At 37.2% G+C, this 9,267-nt stretch overlaps 1 long non-coding RNA gene across 1 annotated transcript; it reads right to left on the bottom strand.

The window, feature by feature from the left end:
* Positions 1-512: 512 nt before the first annotated feature.
* On the bottom strand, positions 513-7,746 carry LOC105989848. The gene is made up of 3 exons (XR_001175268.1): positions 7,465-7,746; positions 1,536-1,709; positions 513-936 (listed from the first exon to the last, which is right to left on the bottom strand). It is a non-coding gene; the product is annotated as an uncharacterized LOC105989848 (long non-coding RNA).
* Between the last annotated feature and the right edge of the window lie 1,521 nt (positions 7,747-9,267).

Here is a 9,267-nt window from a genome sequence, read left to right as displayed (position 1 = left end):
TGCATCAGCAGTATTAGAAGCATCATCATTTGCAAATTGTTTACCAAAAATATCATGTACATTAAATTGTAACTGAGCAATCAACTGAGCAGCAGTAGAATTTCCTGATAAATACTGTTGTATTACATTCCAATCATGTAGAGATTCATTATATTTTACATTAGTAATGTAAAAGGTAGTCGAATTTTAATCACATTTTAACAATAACTGTTTTTCCACAACCAATAACTTTTTTCCTAACCATCCCACTGTCTAAGAACATTAATCTGTGTTTGTAATCAAGCATCAATTTCTACCTGTGAGACCCACAATTCTTGTGAATCCCGGTGTCATTCTTCCACAAAGTATTTAGTTTGTAAGGAAGTGTGCAGGGCAATTCCAGACACCGCAGCAACAGTGGTAATAGCAATTAAGCTTAAAATCACAGCCGCAATGGCTCCAATCATACGTTTTGTAGCTTTTAGTAGTTTGGTAAAAAAAAATTCAATAACAACACTATCCAAAGGATTTTGGGACCATTCTCTTCCTAATTTAACAGGTAGCCAAATATAAGTTCTTTGTTTTAAAATCATAATATTATGACTGTCATTAAAATTAAGAGAGGAATTAACACAAGAATACAGGCGACAATTAAAACAAGAAATAGTAGGAGAAAATGTAAAGTTTCCCACCAAAAATACATAAGGCAGGGGTACACAAGCAGTTACATTATAAGATTTATACAAAGTAAAATTATAAATGGACACAGAGTTCGCCGTCCTTGAAAACGATCCATTTGATAGCATCACGGGTTTTAGCGCCACTGTGACCTTCCAAAGATGAGTCTGAACAGCAGTGGGTGCAGCCATGAAAGCCCATCGAGCATCTGCAATGCCTCCATCTCCCCAGGCCATCAATTGAGCTCCAGTAAGCGATCCATTAATGGCATCCAGCATCCTAGTAACATTTGATAAATCATATCTGGTAATATTCCATTCTGAACATGTGTTAATAAACTGTCCAAAAGGTCCCCAATCAATGAAATTATTGAACATTTTTCCAAATGTTCCTCTACACTCTTGCTACACAAAAGGCTGATATTTTAAATCAATATAAGTAAAATCAGGGCACATAGGTAAGGATAACTCACCATCAAAGGTGACACTTTCCCAGCTACTATTAATGGACCAAGTAGTTAATCGCTGTAGCTGTGTTTTAGAATTGGAAGTGCGTTTCCCCGGTAAAACCCAATGTTGCCAATTCATAACTAAACACGGAGGAGGCCCCAAACAAACAGGCAAGGAATGAGTATTGTAAGTAAAATTTAAAAAGGCTACCATCATCCTTATTATAAAATGTCAAATTATTCCAAGGAGGAGATAAAATAGCAGGAACAGTATAGATGGTTATATACATGTCTCCCAAAACAACAGGTTCCAATAAAGGAGGGTTAGGAACAAAGGCCCAATAACTTACGTTAGTATTAGCATGGACAGAGTTTACAGCAAGCAGGGCACACATGGCCAGGAACAGGTTCTCAGCAGTGACAGGTTTACCAGTGCGTTGTAACATCTTTTGTCCTTCTCCAGTCAACTTCTTAACCTGCCCCCAGGTGGGCAGTGGGGATTTCTTTTTCCTCAACTGGTGGCCAATTCCTTGAAGGATACGGGGCTGTCCTCACCGGGCAGCGTCTGTATCCATCCTGCAGGAAGCCAGTATTGTTTGCCATCCTGTGTAGACACAAAACCATACCCTCGCCCCTTATGTAATAATGTTCCTGTTGCCATTCTGCATCCAATGCAATTTTAATCCATACAGGAGCATTTAAATAAGGTTTTTCTGAAATTTGTTCAAAATGGCGCTCAGCTCTAGTTAAAATATCTCCTTGTGGTAAGTTTAAAAAATTAAGAACAAAAAGAGCTTGATGTAAAATTATTTTAGGATTTTGCATGGAAAACCACAAAATATTCATACCTTCATCCAACCTTTTCCTCCTTTTTAATTTTTTAATTTGTTGTTTTAATGTGCCATGAACTTGTTTAATAATGGCTTATCCTTGGGGGTTATATTTTATTTTTGTAATATGTACCACATCATAAAGTTTACAAAATCTTTTAAATTTGATCATTTTATAGGCTGGTCTATTATCAGTCTTTATTTTGGCAGGCACTCCCATAATAGCAAAAGCCTCCAATAAGTGTTCTATTACATGGTTAACAGTTTTTCCCATAAGGGCAGAAGCCCAAACAAATTTAGGATAAGTATCTATTGTAACATCTACAAAAGAAAAACGGCCAAAGGCTTGCACATGGGTTATATCCATTTGCCAGAGCTCTTTAGGTTGTAATCCTTGAGGATTTACTCCAGCAGGTACAACTCTCAAATGCATTGGTCTGCAGATAGGGCACCTTTTTATAATTTGTTTAGCTTGAGAATAAGGTATTTTATAATGTATATGTAAGTGGCCAGCATTTGTATGTAAATGAGCATGATCCTGTTCAGCAGAAGCAAAACTAACTAATTTATCAACCTGATTATTGTCATATACAAGGTACCCAGGTAACGAAGAGTGAGCCCTAATGTGAGTTACAAACATTTTGGCATTATGTTGTTGTAGTAATGTTTGTAATTGTTTAAATAATTGGTTTATCTGGGGTTTAGATGAGTAAGTAACAGCAGTGACTATATTAGTCACAACTCCTACAGCATAGGCAGAATCAGTAACAATATTAACATCTCCCACAAAATCTTGTAACATTTTAATAATAGCAAAAAGTTTATTTTGTTGAACTGATGCTAAAGAAGTTGTTTGTACCCAATATTTATTTGTTGTCCAATAAGCACTTTTTGTTTTGGAGCCATCTGTAAAAAACGGTAAGAGCAGTGGGAATAGGGGCCTTGGTAATTATATCATTAAAAACAAATTGTTGTTTACACAAGCAATCCCACAATCTACCTTTGGGAAAATGATAGGAAAATTGTCCAGTAAAATTTACTAATGCTATTTGTAGCATTTTAAACATGTTTAACAAATATTTTACTTGGTCTTTTGGCAAAGGAAAAATAATTTCAAATAAATCATACCCCAATAGAGTAAATACCCGTTGTCTGGCCTGTTGAATAATAATTGTCAACTGTTGTTTATAAGGCATAATACTTTTTGTAAATCTATGCCGAGTATAAATCCATTTTAATAGTAGCTCAATTTGTCCTAAAATTTCTGTTGGGTATTTTCATGTATCTAAAATATATAAATTTATGGGTTGATTTAGCGTTACTCAATGTAAAAACATTTCTTTTATTTTCTGTTCTACAAATTGTAATTCTCTTTTAGCTTTCTTAGTTAAAGTTTTTTTGCTATGTAAATCAGGCTCCTCTTGTAACAAAGAAAACAAATTATGTAGCTGATAAGTAGGAATTTCTAAGGCCAGTTGCATCCAATTCTGTCGGGACGACGGAGGATACCTAGGGGAGGAACCTGGAATAGGATGGGGAGATGGCAAACAGACAACTCACACACATTAGGAGTGGATGCTGAGTGCTGAGCGCTGAGTGCGATTTAATGCAGAGGATAACAAACTTTTATAGCAAAAAGTCTCCATAAGAAAGGGCAAAAGGTTACATAATCTTGCTGCAGGGCTTCATTCTTGGGCGGTCACCAGCTGGTCGCCTGAAAGGCACTTGCTTCTGGCTTATCTCTAAGAAATATAATGGGTTTTGATGTTTGTCACCAACTAACCATTACCTTATTTCTATAGAGGCCTTAACTGTCCCATAAGATCTTTTCTGTTCCTTCTTTAATAGTAAACACCAAGGAGACTTAGATCTAGCAAGTCTTAGTAAATGAAAGAGAGTAATAGGAAGTTCTTTCTCCTAAGTAGTTATCTCAGCAATTGCCATTCTTTGTTTAGTGGCCGCCTACAGCTTTTTGTAAATCTCTTACAAACAATTCCTTCTGCTGAAGTGACTTTGTGAAACCCCCAATACTTTTATATTTGCTTATGGCTTGTCTACTAGCCTCCATAAGAGGGGTTTCAGGGTAGCACTTAACTCCGGTGAGTTAGTCATATTTTTAAGACACTCATCAGATATTGGAGTCATCAACACTCTTAAGAAAGAGCTTTGTATAGGGAAACGTTGACAATGAGCAAGTACAAAGAGCAGTAGAAACAGTAAAGATTAATAGGCACTCTTATGAGGAAAAGATAGGCAGAAACACATCTTTGCCAGCCTTTTTCCAGGAGTAGGCCTCTTAGAAGCCCTATTCTCCGAGGTAGACTTCGGTGAAGTCCCAAAACTCAGAGATAGGTCTCTGAAGCCCCTATCATGGTCTGATAGATGGTTTCCCATGCTAAGCAGACTCCATTGGAGTCGGCGTGGCACCAATTAATATCTCCTAATAGCTTTTGAAAATCATTTAACGAATGTAATTGATGACGTCGTAAAGACATTTTTTGAGGTGCTACTGTTTGTCTAGAAACAACATATCCTAAATATTTTACCACCATATCTTTTTGTATTTTTTAGGTGCTATTATTAATCCAAAATTTTTATATAGAGGGTAAGCACTGTAACACCATTTTTAATTCTGTCATAGTTGGTCCTGCAAATAAAATACCATCCATATAATGAGAAATATAAATGTGAGGCCATTTTTGTCTAACAGGTTTTAAGGCCTTATCAACATATATCTGACACATAGTTGGAGAGTTCATCATTCTTTGGGGCAACACCTTCCATTGGAAGCGCTGATGAGGGGCTTGATGATTTATTTGTGGTAAAGAAAAGGCAAATCTTTTACAATCTTTTACATGTACAGGAATGGTAAAAAAGCAATCTTGTAAATCTATTACTATTATTGGCCAATTTTTTGGAAGCATGACAGGCGACGGTATACCAGATTGTGAAGCCCCCATAGGGTACATGGATGCATTAACTCCTCGTAAACCAGTCAGCAATCTCCATTTCCCTGACTTCTTTTTAATAACAAATATTGGAGAATTCCAAGGTGATGTAGGTGGCTCAATATGTCCTTTGGTTAACTGTTCTTCAACTAATTGATGAGCTGCTTCTAATTTTTCTTTAGATAAAGGCCATTGTTTAGTCCAAAGAGGTTCCTCAGATTTCTATAATATCTTTATGGGCTCCATCTAAAAATGTTAAAACTGAATATGAGCTCCCCATTGTTCCAGTACATCTTTACCAATTATGTTAACTGGAACTTCCATAATATAAGGTTTAAGGACAGCTGTCTGTCCGTCTTCTGAGGTTATAGTAACATAAGACACTGCTTGTCCTATAGAATTTACAGGAGTATTACTAACTCCTTTAATATTACAGGGGATTATTTCATATAATAAATGATTAGGCCATTCATGAGTGTTAATAATTGTAATATCTGAGCCAGTATCTATTAATCCTGTCAATATTTTTCCCTGAATATTAATTTTAATCTTAGGCTGCATTTTAGTAATATGAGTAGTCCAAAACACATTTTGTTGGTTAATACTTCCAAATCCCCCAATGCAGGGTGTAAATGACTTTCCAATAGATATATATGGTAATAATAAAATTTGAGCAATTCGTTCTCCCTTCTTAAAGGAAATGTCTGCAGCAGCTGACATTAAAATTTTTATTTCCCAAATATAGTCAGCATCAATAATTCCTAAATGTACTAAAACACCTTTTGCATTAAGACTAGATCTACCAGTCAATAGGCCAAATGTTCCTTCAGGTAAAGGCCCATAAATTCCGGTAGGAATTTTTTGTGGCTTATCACCACCTTTTAAGGCTGGTATGTCCACTGAAGTGCTGTGGGCTGTGGAAAGGATGAGAGAAAAGATGGTTGGCTGCCCTGGGTTACTGGGGCTAGCCCGATGGAGAGTTTCCCTGCATAGGGTAAGCATCTTTTATAGGAATTTTTTTATTGTCTATTTTTGATCTACACTCCCTTGCCCAGTGCTTCCCCTTTTTACATTTAGGGCGAATTCCCGGTCCTCTTTTGTTAACTACAGTAGCTTTTTTTACAATTTTTCTTTATATGTCCCATTTGACCACATCCAAAACACGTTAGATTAGAGGGTTTTGTTTGCAAAGCATGCCAGGTAGTGGCCATAGTTTCAGCAAACACCTGCATAGGCCTGGATTCAGATGTAATGTCTTTGCAGGCCCTTAAATATATATTCACATCCCCAGATTCTTTAATGGGCAATAGGGCCCGTCTACAGTCCTCATTAGCATTCTCATAAGCCAACATGCGCAGCAGTTGTTGCCTTGCAGCCTTTCCCACAACAGTACGTTCCAAGGTCAATTTCAATCGCGATAAAAATTCAACATAGGGTTCATTAGGTTTTTGAATTACTTTAGTCCAAGAGCCATAATGCTCTCCTACCGGTCGAATCCTTTCCCATGCCTCAATACCTATGTCTCTTAACTGCTCATGGATGTCTTCAGGAGAGTTCACTTGCATAGGAGCATCCGCATATTGTTCTGTTCCACTCAACATGGGAAAGGTTATGACATGTAGGCGTGGATTACCGCTCTGTGCATTTTGTCTAGCCCTTTCTGTACATAACTCAGTAAACCACATTTGCCATTGTAGGTATTTAGGTTTCTTAAGCAAGGCTCTACAAAGCATCTTCCAATCCTCAGGAGCAAAATTATTGTAATGTTGAGCAAGCCCATTAAGCAATTCCTTAACATAATGAGACTGAGGACCATACAATGTCACTGCCTTCTTAAGTTTACCAATATCATCAACAGCAACACCTTCATATCTGGCTGGTTGAGCTATACCATTCATAGGGGGTGGTCGAATTACAGGATAAGAAAAAATAGGCATTTCATCATCAAACTCACTGTCTGAGCCCTCTGTTTTGTGAGGGAGTGACGCTGTAAAGATTGCATCTGCCAGCGGAGAAGCAGCAGGCTTCTTTACTTTCACTTTCTCAGGTTCTCCTTTCCCTCTGCTAATTTCCAACTCCATATGTTGTAATTTTGATAAAATCAATTCCATTTGCTCATTTTATTTATGCTTTCAGTTTGTTCCTTTTTAGCCTTTTTTACCTCTTGTTTTTTTCTCTGTTAATTGCAATGCATCCTTATCTATTGCATCCTTAACCTTAGAGTCCAATTGTAAATCTACAATAGAAGGAGTGGCCTCTTTCTTTAAGTCGCTATTAATCTTTTCTTATTCAAGGCTTTAAAAAGGGTATGTAAAATAGCCCAAATGGACCAAAATCTAATAGGAGTCTTTTCCCCTTCTCGAACAGCTCTTTCTACATTATTCTTTACTGGTTTCCAATTATCAACATCTAATGTTCCTTCATCGGGGAACCAAGGATTCCATTTCCTAACTACATTAACACACATTTCTATGTCAGAAGAGGAAATATTTACACCATAAGCAGCAGGTAAATATTTAAGCATATGTAAGTACGGAGTAGACCTAACTTGTCCCATCACCCTGTAATTAAAAGTACTTACCTGAATATCCCTTCCTGAATTCAACAATGCAAGGTCCCTGTTCGAGCGCCAATTGTCAATGTCTAGTGTGTTGGGGTCCCTGGGTAAGGGTCACAAAATCACCAGGACACAGGGGATGCAGCATGCAAACAGCAATTGTCACTGCATGCTGTGCTTTATTGTTAGTGGGTATTTAAAGACAAGCAAGCATAATCTTTGCCAAGATTTGGTCAGAAAACATTCACACAAAAAACTTCCACAGATACATGTTTACTTAACCTATGAGACAATGTCTAGGTATATTATTATATAAACTATTTTAGAGCAAGCTCAAACCACTTTGCCAATCTCAGGAAAATGTTTGACCAGCTGTTCATCTATGCTTAAGCAAGCAAAAGAGCTACTTCCTCAGCTCTCAGGAGTCTGTGACATGTGTTTTGAGATAGGGAGAGAGAACATTTTCCCTCTCTAGCCTGGCATTCCAAGAGCTTTCCTAATCCCAAACACAGTCCTCAGATAATCCTGAGGCTGGAGCCTACATCATTCTGCCCCCTCAACATAGACCCTGAGTCTTCACACACCTGCAATCTTTACTTCAGGAAACTTAGACCTCAGTAAAGCGCACTTTTATCATGTAGAGCTGACCTAACAGATTGTTCTCTAAGCACTGACGCTATTGGGAGTGCATCAGGTAGAGACAAGTCTGTGCTTTCCCCATGAGAACCATGCAGCCTCCTCACCCTCCAGCCATGAATATGGAACTTGAAAAAGGATCAATCATTTTCAAGATATTTACTATCAGCCAGTTAGTAATGTTGTGTCCTTCTCCTTTCCCCTTTCAATACTATTTTGTGTAACACAGAGGATGGCAAGACCTAAGTACCATTATATGTTCTATTTTGTTTGACTGATAGTTTTAGAAACATTCAAAGGCATGTGGTACATACCTTGTGATTCATCCATCTCAGGTGAATTTGGTCCTGATGTTAAGAAGAGTGGGACATGAGAATTTAGCATAATTTCTTAAAGGAATATTTGAATGTAGAGGTTTCTGTTCTGGTTAAGGAACACTATGGGGGACAATTGAGAGTAGATGTAAAATATTAACTGGGTGTGGCCTGACTAGCATGCATGAGTCCCTGAGTTAAAGTTCTACCATCAGGCACACACACACACACACACACACACACACACACACACACACATAATACATATATAGAGAATGTTTATGTATACACATATGGCATAAATAGACTATATGTGTGTCTATATACATTTGTACATTTTATATGTGTTCATATATAGGTAAGTGTATATATAAATATGCATTATATTTTATGTTTATATTAATATCTACCTGCAATTCTATATATAAACATATGTGTGGTATTAATGTAATATATGTATATGAATACATGTGTACTTATATAATGAACATGTACCTATGTACATAAACACACAATAGTTAAATTTAGTAAAGAAGTGTCAGTATAGTTGTAAAGAATATCATTATTCTTAAGAAGTATTTATGTATGCTGAAACTGTCTTAGAACAAGTTAGAAAACAATTCATAAAAAATTAAGGGGCTGGGACAGTGGCTCAGTGGTAGAGTGCTTGCCTTGTATGCATGAGACCCAGGGCTCGATTCCTCAGCATCACTATGCAGAAAAAGGCAGAAGTGGTGCTGTGGCTCAAATGGTAGAGCACTAGCCTTGAGCTGAAAAGCTGAGGGCCAGTGCCCAGGCCCAGAGTTCAGGCCCACGACCAACAATAACAACAACAACAAAAATAGGTTAAATCTTTCTAAATAAGAAAATCAGGGCA

The sequence above is a fragment of the Dipodomys ordii genome, unplaced genomic scaffold (assembly GCF_000151885.1).
Source record: "Dipodomys ordii isolate 6190 unplaced genomic scaffold, Dord_2.0 Scaffold60, whole genome shotgun sequence".
Taxonomy (NCBI): domain Eukaryota; kingdom Metazoa; phylum Chordata; class Mammalia; order Rodentia; family Heteromyidae; genus Dipodomys; species Dipodomys ordii.
The sequence above is the reverse complement of the archived record's forward strand: the minus strand, read 5'-3'. Positions and strand labels throughout refer to the sequence as shown.